Genomic DNA, 9,134 nt, shown 5'->3' with positions numbered 1-9,134 from the left:
AACAAATAAATATATACCAAAAAAAAAAGAGGAGGGGAGGAATGACGTATACTGCATTGAAACAGATGAGGGAGAGAACTGTTTAAAAGGTATGTATTATTGGGTATTATTGTCATGACAGGAGTCCAGAGTGAAGGCTGCACAGTGGAGTGGACTTGAGGGGAGGGATTGCATAACAAAGGAGTTTTTCTTTTACTTTTCAAGGAGAAGAGTGAATGGGGGGGAGGAGGGGTGAGCAGGGAGAAAAGTACAACAATTCCAGTCATTCATGACTGGAAATCCTAAGTCTCTATAAACTTTCCTTAAAATTAATAAACAAAACCCCAAACAAACAAACAAAGAAAACAAAGATTCTCACAATGGGGCCTATTGGCAGCAGCATGATAGATGGTGAAGAGATTGAGATTGTTAATAGTTTTAGTTTGCTTGGCTCCACATTCAACACTCTTGGTACCAGCAGCCAGAAAACTAAAAGATGAATTGCATTGAGAAAATCTGCTGTCAGGGATCTCTCCAGAGTACTGAACAGCAACAGGGTGTGTCTGGAGACTAAAGTAGGTCTGACCTAGGCCATGTTTTTCACAATTACTTGCTATGCATCAGAAAGCTGAACAATGACTAATGATATAAGAAGAATCAATACTTTTGAACTGTTGTAGTGCTGCAGGAGAGTATTGGATATACCACAGACTGCTAAGAAAACAAACAAGTCTATTCTAGAGAGAGTGAAACCAGGTCTTTCTTTGGAAGCAAGGATTTTGAAGCTCTGTCTCACATACTTTGTTGCCAATAAGGGTGAGACTTTGGAAAGGGACATCATGCTTAGAAGGGTGGAGAGACAGCTCAAGGAGAGGAAGACGCTGGATAAGATAGATTGACTCAGTGACTGGGGTAATGTATGTGACTGGGTGACAATGAAATTGACTCAAGATAGAACAGGGTTCAGAGCTGTTGTACATAGGGTCGATATGAGTTGCAGGTAACTTGATGGCACAGAACAACAACAACAACAACAACAACCCTAAAAATCTAAGAAAATAAACTTCACAGAAATGTGTTATACAGTTTAATATTAGATTCTTTGCAGATTTTTACATTTTTGTGGTATTTGACAGTTTCGTTCTAAATTTGTGTCTTGTTATAATTTCCAGAAGACCCTGGATGAGACAGATTGACACAGTAACTGGGTTAGTGGGTGAAGGTGTGTCAGAGTCAGTGAGACTGGCTCTGGATAGTGTACAATTGAGAGTTATTGTACACAGGGTCACTACGAATCTCAGACAACTTGATGCCATATAACAATAACAACATTCAAATAGTCATCTTAATTTCTTTTTAATTTTACGAAAGGACCTCAGAATTGTACAAACTCGAGGCATCATGTTATCTGGATTTTGTTGTATTCTGAGCATGAGAATATTATTGGGGTTTCTTTAAATTTTTATTAGTTTATTTTGAAAATATGAATACATTGTTTTTAAGGACAACTTCTTTCAATTCCCCTCACCTACTCCCATCAAATTGTACAACCTCATGATTAGTCTCCTCTCTCCTTGCATGTCCACATCCCTCTGCTTCCAACCTCTCCTATCCTTCTTGGATCCTTATATTCATTCTACAGTAATGGTTTTATACCATATTTATCCTTGTAGGACTTAGTTCACTCAAGATAATGATCTCCAGTCCCTACCAAGTTAGGTAATGTTGTTGTTGTTGTTAAGTGCCGTCAAACAGTTGTATAACTTTCATTGATTCTCCAAGTTCATAGGGTTTTTGGAAGAAGCAAGCTATTTTGGAAGTGGATGCTACTCCTGCTTCCAAGCTTGTTTTAATCCGGGAGTTCCACCAATCACTGTCCACCAGGGGTGACCATTATCACATTTGAAACATCAGAATCATCGTGTTCTGCATCACAGCAACCACGAGTTACCTCTGTACAGCAAATGGACAAACCAGTGCTATACTACCTAGAAGAATGTTTGACCAAAAGCAATTAAAACCAGGCCTGAGGGACACAGATTAAAATTACCCACCTTTGGCTTGGTAGTATCACTTTCTGTCCTCTAAGCTAGTGGAGCTCTATGTTGTTGTTTCTGTTGTTATTGTTCTTAAGTGCCATCAAGTTGTAGGCTACTCATAGTAACCCTATGAACAAAAGACCTGAATACATTGTATAACTTTCATCATTTATCCAAGTTCATAAGGTTTCTGGAGGCAAGCTATTTTGGAAGTGGATGCCACTCCTGCTTCCAAGCTTGTTTTAATCAGGGAGCTCCATCAAACCGTGTCCACCATGGGTAACCATTATCGCATTTAACACATCAGTGTCACAGTGTTCAGCTTCATAGCAATGATAAGTTACCTTTGTACAGAAAATGGACAGATTGCACCTTAATTTCTTAATCCATTAGTTTGTGGTTGGGCATTTGGGCTGTTTCCATGTTCTTACGACGGTGAATAGTGCCGCTGTGAACATTGGTGCACAAAGCTCCATTTGTGCCTCAGTTCTCATTTCCTCAAGGTATATTCCAAGTATTGGAATAGCTGGGTTGTGGAATTTCTGTTCAGCTTTTTGAGGAAGCACCAAACTGCCTTCCAAAATCCCACTGGCAATATTATTTTGAGGTGTCATTGAATAAATTCTCATGTACCAGAGTAGAACTTTCCCATTTACTGCATTGTAATTACTTTGGAGGCATATTGCCAGATCTTTCTCCTGAAGAACTCTTGTGAATTCAAAACGCCAACATTTCAGTTAGCTGCTGATCGTTCTATCATTGTATCACCAAAGCTCTTTAATGTGAGCCTCAAACGCAAATACAAACTCTTTGCCATTGAGTTAGAATTGACTCATAGCTGACTCTCTATGAGGTTTCTCAGGTTATAAATCTCACAGGAGATTACCGCTCCTTCTTCCATTGAGCAACTGGTGGATTTGAACTGTGAGCCTTCAGGTTGGCAGTGCTGTTCCTCACCTCTAGGTCATCAGCACTCCCTTTGGGTTAACAGTTCCTTAATATAAGCCTTGGGGTCTCTAGTTGGTCCAATAGTGGGCCTAGTGGTAGGAATACCAGCCGAAAGACACACAGTTCAAATCCACCAGTTACTGCGCAGGAGCAAGATTGACAGTCTCCTCCGGAGTGATTGAAAGCCTCCGAAACCCAAAAGGTGGGAGGGAGGGGAGGTCAGCTATAAGTCAGTTCCAACTTGAGGGTACATAACAACCATATAAACCTAAACGACCATAATTAAAAAGATAATGAGCTGGCTGGGAAACTGAAGGGGAGAAGAAAGGAGAGAATACACAGAAATGTCTGTATGAATAATGGAAACTTGGTTGGAGAATAGATAAAAGAATTGTCTGAGACATTTGAAAAGCTTAGATTTATAATTTTAGAATCGTGAACACTGTTTTCTGAATCACTTGTTCCATTATTTATGACCTATCAAGATGTTTAAAGTAGTTGAGGTTGGTGACACCAAAAGCATATAACACAAAATAGTAAAGCATGAAAGGAAAGTTTAAAAATAAAAATCTCTGGGAGAGTAAAAGCTACAGTAAGAAAGCAAGATCAAAACCAGAAAAGAACAGTATTTTGCAGCTATAAGGAGCAGTATAAGTGTTATCTGAACTATAAATTTCTCTCTGAGCTCCCTGGCACCAAATGAAAGGGACATAATTTCATGCACATAGTTTTCCCGTCAGAATCAAAATCAAATCCTTCCCTCGGGGGGAAAAAACTTTCCTGGGCATTTGTTTCTACGCAAAATATTTTAAGAGGCCCTTTCATATAGAGAGAGCTGAATGATGGTGAGGACAAAGTCCTCAAAATATTCTCAGTGCACACAACAACAGGTTTCAATTCCCTGTGCCTGTGAAAGCTATGCATTTGCTGCTCTAGATAAATGGTACTGGAATTTGAAGCTGTGCCTTACAGAAATTCATTTTGCCTTTTGTGGGTCGCTCTTTTGGGGAAATTGTTATCACCTGTTAAGTTCAGTCAGCTACTCTGCTCTCTTCTCTTCCCTCAGGTCTAGCATAGTAGTTATGGTAAAGTGAAATTGAACTAACAGATCTCAAGATGAATAAGGTAACAGTCTATTTTTTTTCACTTACATTTTTCATAATTAGATTCTGATTGTAACCCCATATGTACAGAGTAGAACTGCCTCATGGTATTGTCAGTACTGTGACCTTTCAAGAGCAGATTGCCATATATGTCTCCTGAGGTAACTGTGTGGATTTGAACCTCCAACCCTTTATCCGATAGTCCAGGGCTTAACGCTTTTTTCCCCTCCCCATTATTAGTACTTTACAGAAAACTTGGATTTTCATTCGTTCATTGTTGCACATTTTCCTCCCCCCAGTTCACTTTTCTCTTTGAAAGGTTCTTTCATTTTCAATTTCAATTTCCTCTCACCTCCCGCCCCCAGTCCAATTTGCTCTGCACCTCTTATTCTGAACTGTTGTCATGCAAATAATACCTGATTGTATTGTTGTGTACTGTCAAGTTGGAATGGACCCATAACTGACCCTCCAGCAGATTTTCTGAGGCAATGAATCACATGGGAGTTGATTGCCTATTTTTCTCCCATGGCACAGCTGATGAATTTGAACTGCATATCTTTGCATTGTCAGCACAATTCCTTATCACTAATCCACCAGGGGTACTCAGAAACATCTTTCTTTTACAATAATAGTACTTTTAAATTGACATACGGTTTTGCTACAGGAAACCCTTTCAAGATACTGATCTTTTTTCATGGTGTGGTTTGGCTATCTCCTAGACTACTGTCATCACCTGCTAGTTCTAAGCTGCTAGTTCAAAAAGGTTTGTAGGATGTGAAAGTGGAAAAGCAAGTCCTAGGGAAGGGGCTCTGCCTTTAAGAGAGTCTGGAGTTACACACTTCATTCAATCTTCTGTTGAGTAGCCTGTGCTGAGATAAAACTGAAAAGTTTTGTTGTGGAAAAGAAGGAGAAAACTGATTCTTGTAGAGAGTTAATACCATCTGCCACCTCAAGAGGGTCCCTGAGAGGTGTAAATGATCAATGCACTTGATTGCTTATCAAAAAATTGGAAGTTTGAGTCAACTCAGCATCACCTTAGAATGAAAGCTTGGTAACGGTAACCCCACTTACAAACATATAGGCCAACCATTGAAAACTGAAACACAGCATTATTCTTTCTCTTAAAGATTATGTAGCCTGTAAAACCCATATGGGGCAGGTCTACTCTGTCATTTGGTGTTAGTATGCGTCTAAAATTACCCAACAGTACCTAACGACAACAATAATAATATCAAGTGGTTTGCAAATTTATCTAGGATAAGCCAGTTAGACTCCCCTTCTTTGAAATGCACAAAGTAATAAAGCAAACCAACATGGTTAGAATACCCTCATTTTGGGATTTGGGAGAGACTACCAACAATTTATCCATTGCTGCTGCCAAGACTCTCTGAAGTTGTTCCAAGTCTGATTCCTCTGTGTTCACTTTGATCTGTAGACATCTCCCATGCTGCCTAATAAATACATTCTTTTTCTTCAGAGAGTGAAATTGGTAGAATTTTTGTATATCTTAAGACTAAGTAATTGATAACAGTTCTCTTTTTAAAAAAATCTACCAACAAACTCACTGGTATCAAGTGGGTTCTGACACATTAAGACTTTCTGTTGGTTTTTTTAGTGGTAAATCTTAATGGTAAAAAATTACCCATCTTTGGCCCCAGTCACTGAGGCGACGCCGAGGACTCAGCTGCCTCCCCCTCGAACCCCCTCGCTTCCCAACGCTCCGTCCCCCCTGCCCGCCTTCTCCCACCACCGCCTTCAACAGGCCATTTCCACCGAGGAAAAGGAATCATATAGTATGTCCGCTATCCAGAAACTCCAGTCTTTCGACCCCTTTGCTGATGCAAGTAAGGGTGATGACCTGCTTCCTGCTGGGACTGAGGATTATATCCATATAAGAATTCAACAGAGAAACGGCAGGAAGACCCTTACAACTGTCCAAGGGATCGCTAATGATTACGATAAAAAGAAACTAGTGGGGGGTGGGGAAGAAACTAGTGAAGGCGTTTAAGAAGTTTGCCTGCAATGGTACTGTAATTGAGCATCCAGAATATGGAGAAGTAATTCAGCTACAGGGTGACCAGACAAGAACATGTGCCAGTTCCTTGTAGAGGTTGGACTGGTTAAGGACGACCAGCTGAAGGTTCACGGGTTTTAAGTGCTTGTGGCTCACTGAAACTTAAGTGAGGATTTCCTTGCAATGAGTAGAAAATTTCCCTTCTGTCCCTTGTCGCAAGTTTAAAACTTCACAGCTTGTATAATGTAACCATTTGGGGTCCACTTTTAACTTGGACTAGTGTAACACTTTCATACAATAAACTGAAAAGAGCCCCCCCCCAAAAAAAAAAATTACCCATCTTTGTCATATAGAGCTGCCAGCAGATTCAAACTGCCAGTGACACTCAGCGTTTTGGTTAGTGGTAAAACACGATACGGATTATGTTACCAGAACACCTTTTAGCTCTTTAACAAGGCTTGTTTCTACAACAACTACAACAAAGCATAATGGCTATTTTAACAAAAAATGAAAACTTTATGGTATTTTATCTTTTCGTTGACCTCTCCTTGAAGGCAGAAGATGTCTATTTGCTATAACCTGAGCACCTAACATAGCCAGACACATAAAATGTCTTCAAGAAATACTACTTAACAATGGTGGATTTTATCTTGTCATTCTACAAAGATTTGGAACTGAAGTGAATATTAATATTAATTTCATTGTAAGACAGAGTGTGTACTATTGCTATTTTAGGAGGTTCAGAGACAATCTAAAGCTTTGGGGTGGTTGTTTTTTCCTTGGCCTAGAGACAAGATGATATGCTGCACTCTCTAAATTTTTAATCCACCAGCTGCTCCATGGGAGAAGAGTGGGCACTCTCCTCCCATATTAAATGCCTTTGAAAACAGGGTTAGCTGTGGGTCGATTCCAACTCAATGGTTCACAACAACAAAAACAACAACATAGTTGAATTTGTCTTTTTTGTTGTGTTTTATTCACGTACACTGGGTGTGTTTGGTTTTTAACTTTGTTTTTTCTTTCTTTAGGAGGATAGCATACACGCAGTCCTGACCTACCACAAATTATGCAGTCGAGTTTCTCACATTTGGGGAAATCATAGGAGTCAGAACATCTAGAGTGCAATGGATGAGACTTGCATGGAAAAACTACCTTTCTGATCATGGATAATATTTCCTCGGCCAGGTAAGTATAAACTGTTATAAGTTGTAGGTATATAACCTTTCTATCATTTACATTGTGTTTCATATAATCATTCATATACACTGTATTTTATACAATCACTATTGATCTATGCCTCTTTTTAAAATAAATTTTTAATTGTGATTTTTAAAATTTTTTATTTTAAATTTATTTTAGTGAGCATTTACAGAGATTTTGGATTTCCATTCATTCATTGTTGCACTTTTCTCCCTGCCCACCCCTCTCCCCACTAGCTTTTCTTTTTGAAAAGTAAAAGAAAAAAGTCTTTGCTTGTTATTCAATCCCTCCATCCAAGTGCACTCCGCTATGCTACCTTCGTTCTGGACTCCTGTCATAAAAAAAAGTTTACAGAAAAGTTAGATTTTCATTCATTCATTGTTGCACATTTTTACCTCCTCTCCCTCCTTTTCCCCTCCCCCAGTTCACTTCTGTTTTGTTCTGTGTTTTTTTTAAATATTCATTCATTGTTAGACAATTACCCCCGCCTTCCAGTCCTCTTTGAAATGTACCTCTTATTCTTACCTGTTGTAAATATAATGCTTTTTTTTTCCTTAATAATGCTTTTTATCACACCTTCTCTTCTAGTCAACATTGACTCTTTCCTATTCCTTCACCCCTCACCCCACCTGTCCACTACACTCTGCTTTCGCAGTTATCCCCACACTTCCTCTTTTACTGCCCTCCTGCTCCCATACCCTCCCCTTTTGGACACTCACACACATAATTATACTTTCATTTTTACAATAATGGTTCTATGCAGGATTTTTCCTTTTGAAAATGAGATAGTTCACTCAGCATAATACTCTTTCAACTCCTGTTTTATTGCATTTTACAAAATCATCATTCCTTAGTGTTGCCTAAAATTCTGTTGTGTAAATATACAATTTCTCAATCCATTTGCTCATTGATAGGCATTTGGGCTCTTTGTATTGTCTTTCTACTGTGAATAATGCTGCTAGGAACATAGGTGTTTATGTCTCTGTTCATGTCTCAGTGTTAATTTTTTGGGGGGATATTTTCCTAGTAGTAAAATAGCTGGGTCATATGAGAAATCGATGTTCTGCTTTTTGAGGAAATGTCAATCTGCCTTCCAGAGTGGTTCTGCATTTGACAATCCCACCAGCAGTGCATGAGAGTTCCAATCTTTCTACATCCTCTCCAGTACTAATTGCTTGCTGTCCTATTCAACTTTTCTACTGCTCCTGGAGCAAGAAAATCAAGTCCCTGGATTCATAAAAATCTTTTTCTGATAGGGTGAAAAGAAAACCTACAGACTGGGGGAAAAATATTTGACAATGACATCTCAGACAAGGACCTCATAATGAAAGTTTACAGACCACTTCAGGGCCTCCACAAGGAAAAGACTGATAATCCAATAACAAAATGGGCAAAAGAGATGAAAAGATTTTTTCCAAAGAAGACATTTGAATGACCAATAGACACATGAAGAAATGTTCAAAATCACTGGCAATCAGAGAGGTGTAAATAGAACCTGAAGCTTTTGATGTTGACTAAAATAATAGGTATAAAAATTAGCCAAGATTGCCATTTAAAAAAATTTTATATCTTTTTTATTGTGCTTTTAACCAAAGTTTACAGAAAAGTTATAGTTTCATTCATTAGTTATTGCACATTTTCCTCCCTTCCTCCTCCCAGTCCATTTTGCAATGGACCTCTTATTCTGGACTTTTGTCATACATATAATGCATAATAATATATTTCTTCTTTAAAAAATTTAATGTTTACGGCATTGAAATCTATGGGGGAGAGAATAGTCTAAAAGTATTATATTTTAGGGCATTATTTTTATCGTAGGAGTATGCAATGAGGGTTGTAGAGTGGATTATA

At 38.6% G+C, this 9,134-nt stretch overlaps 1 pseudogene; it reads left to right on the top strand.

Annotated features, from left to right (window-relative positions):
- Positions 1 to 5,864: 5,864 nt before the first annotated feature.
- Positions 5,865 to 6,224, top strand: LOC102850002 (annotated as a pseudogene).
- The last annotated feature ends 2,910 nt before the right edge of the window (positions 6,225 to 9,134 follow it).

This window comes from Elephantulus edwardii, unplaced genomic scaffold (genome assembly GCF_000299155.1).
Source record: "Elephantulus edwardii isolate Elephantulus edwardi_28Jun2011 unplaced genomic scaffold, EleEdw1.0 scaffold00047, whole genome shotgun sequence".
Lineage (NCBI taxonomy): Eukaryota > Metazoa > Chordata > Mammalia > Macroscelidea > Macroscelididae > Elephantulus > Elephantulus edwardii.
The sequence above is the reverse complement of the archived record's forward strand: the minus strand, read 5'-3'. Positions and strand labels throughout refer to the sequence as shown.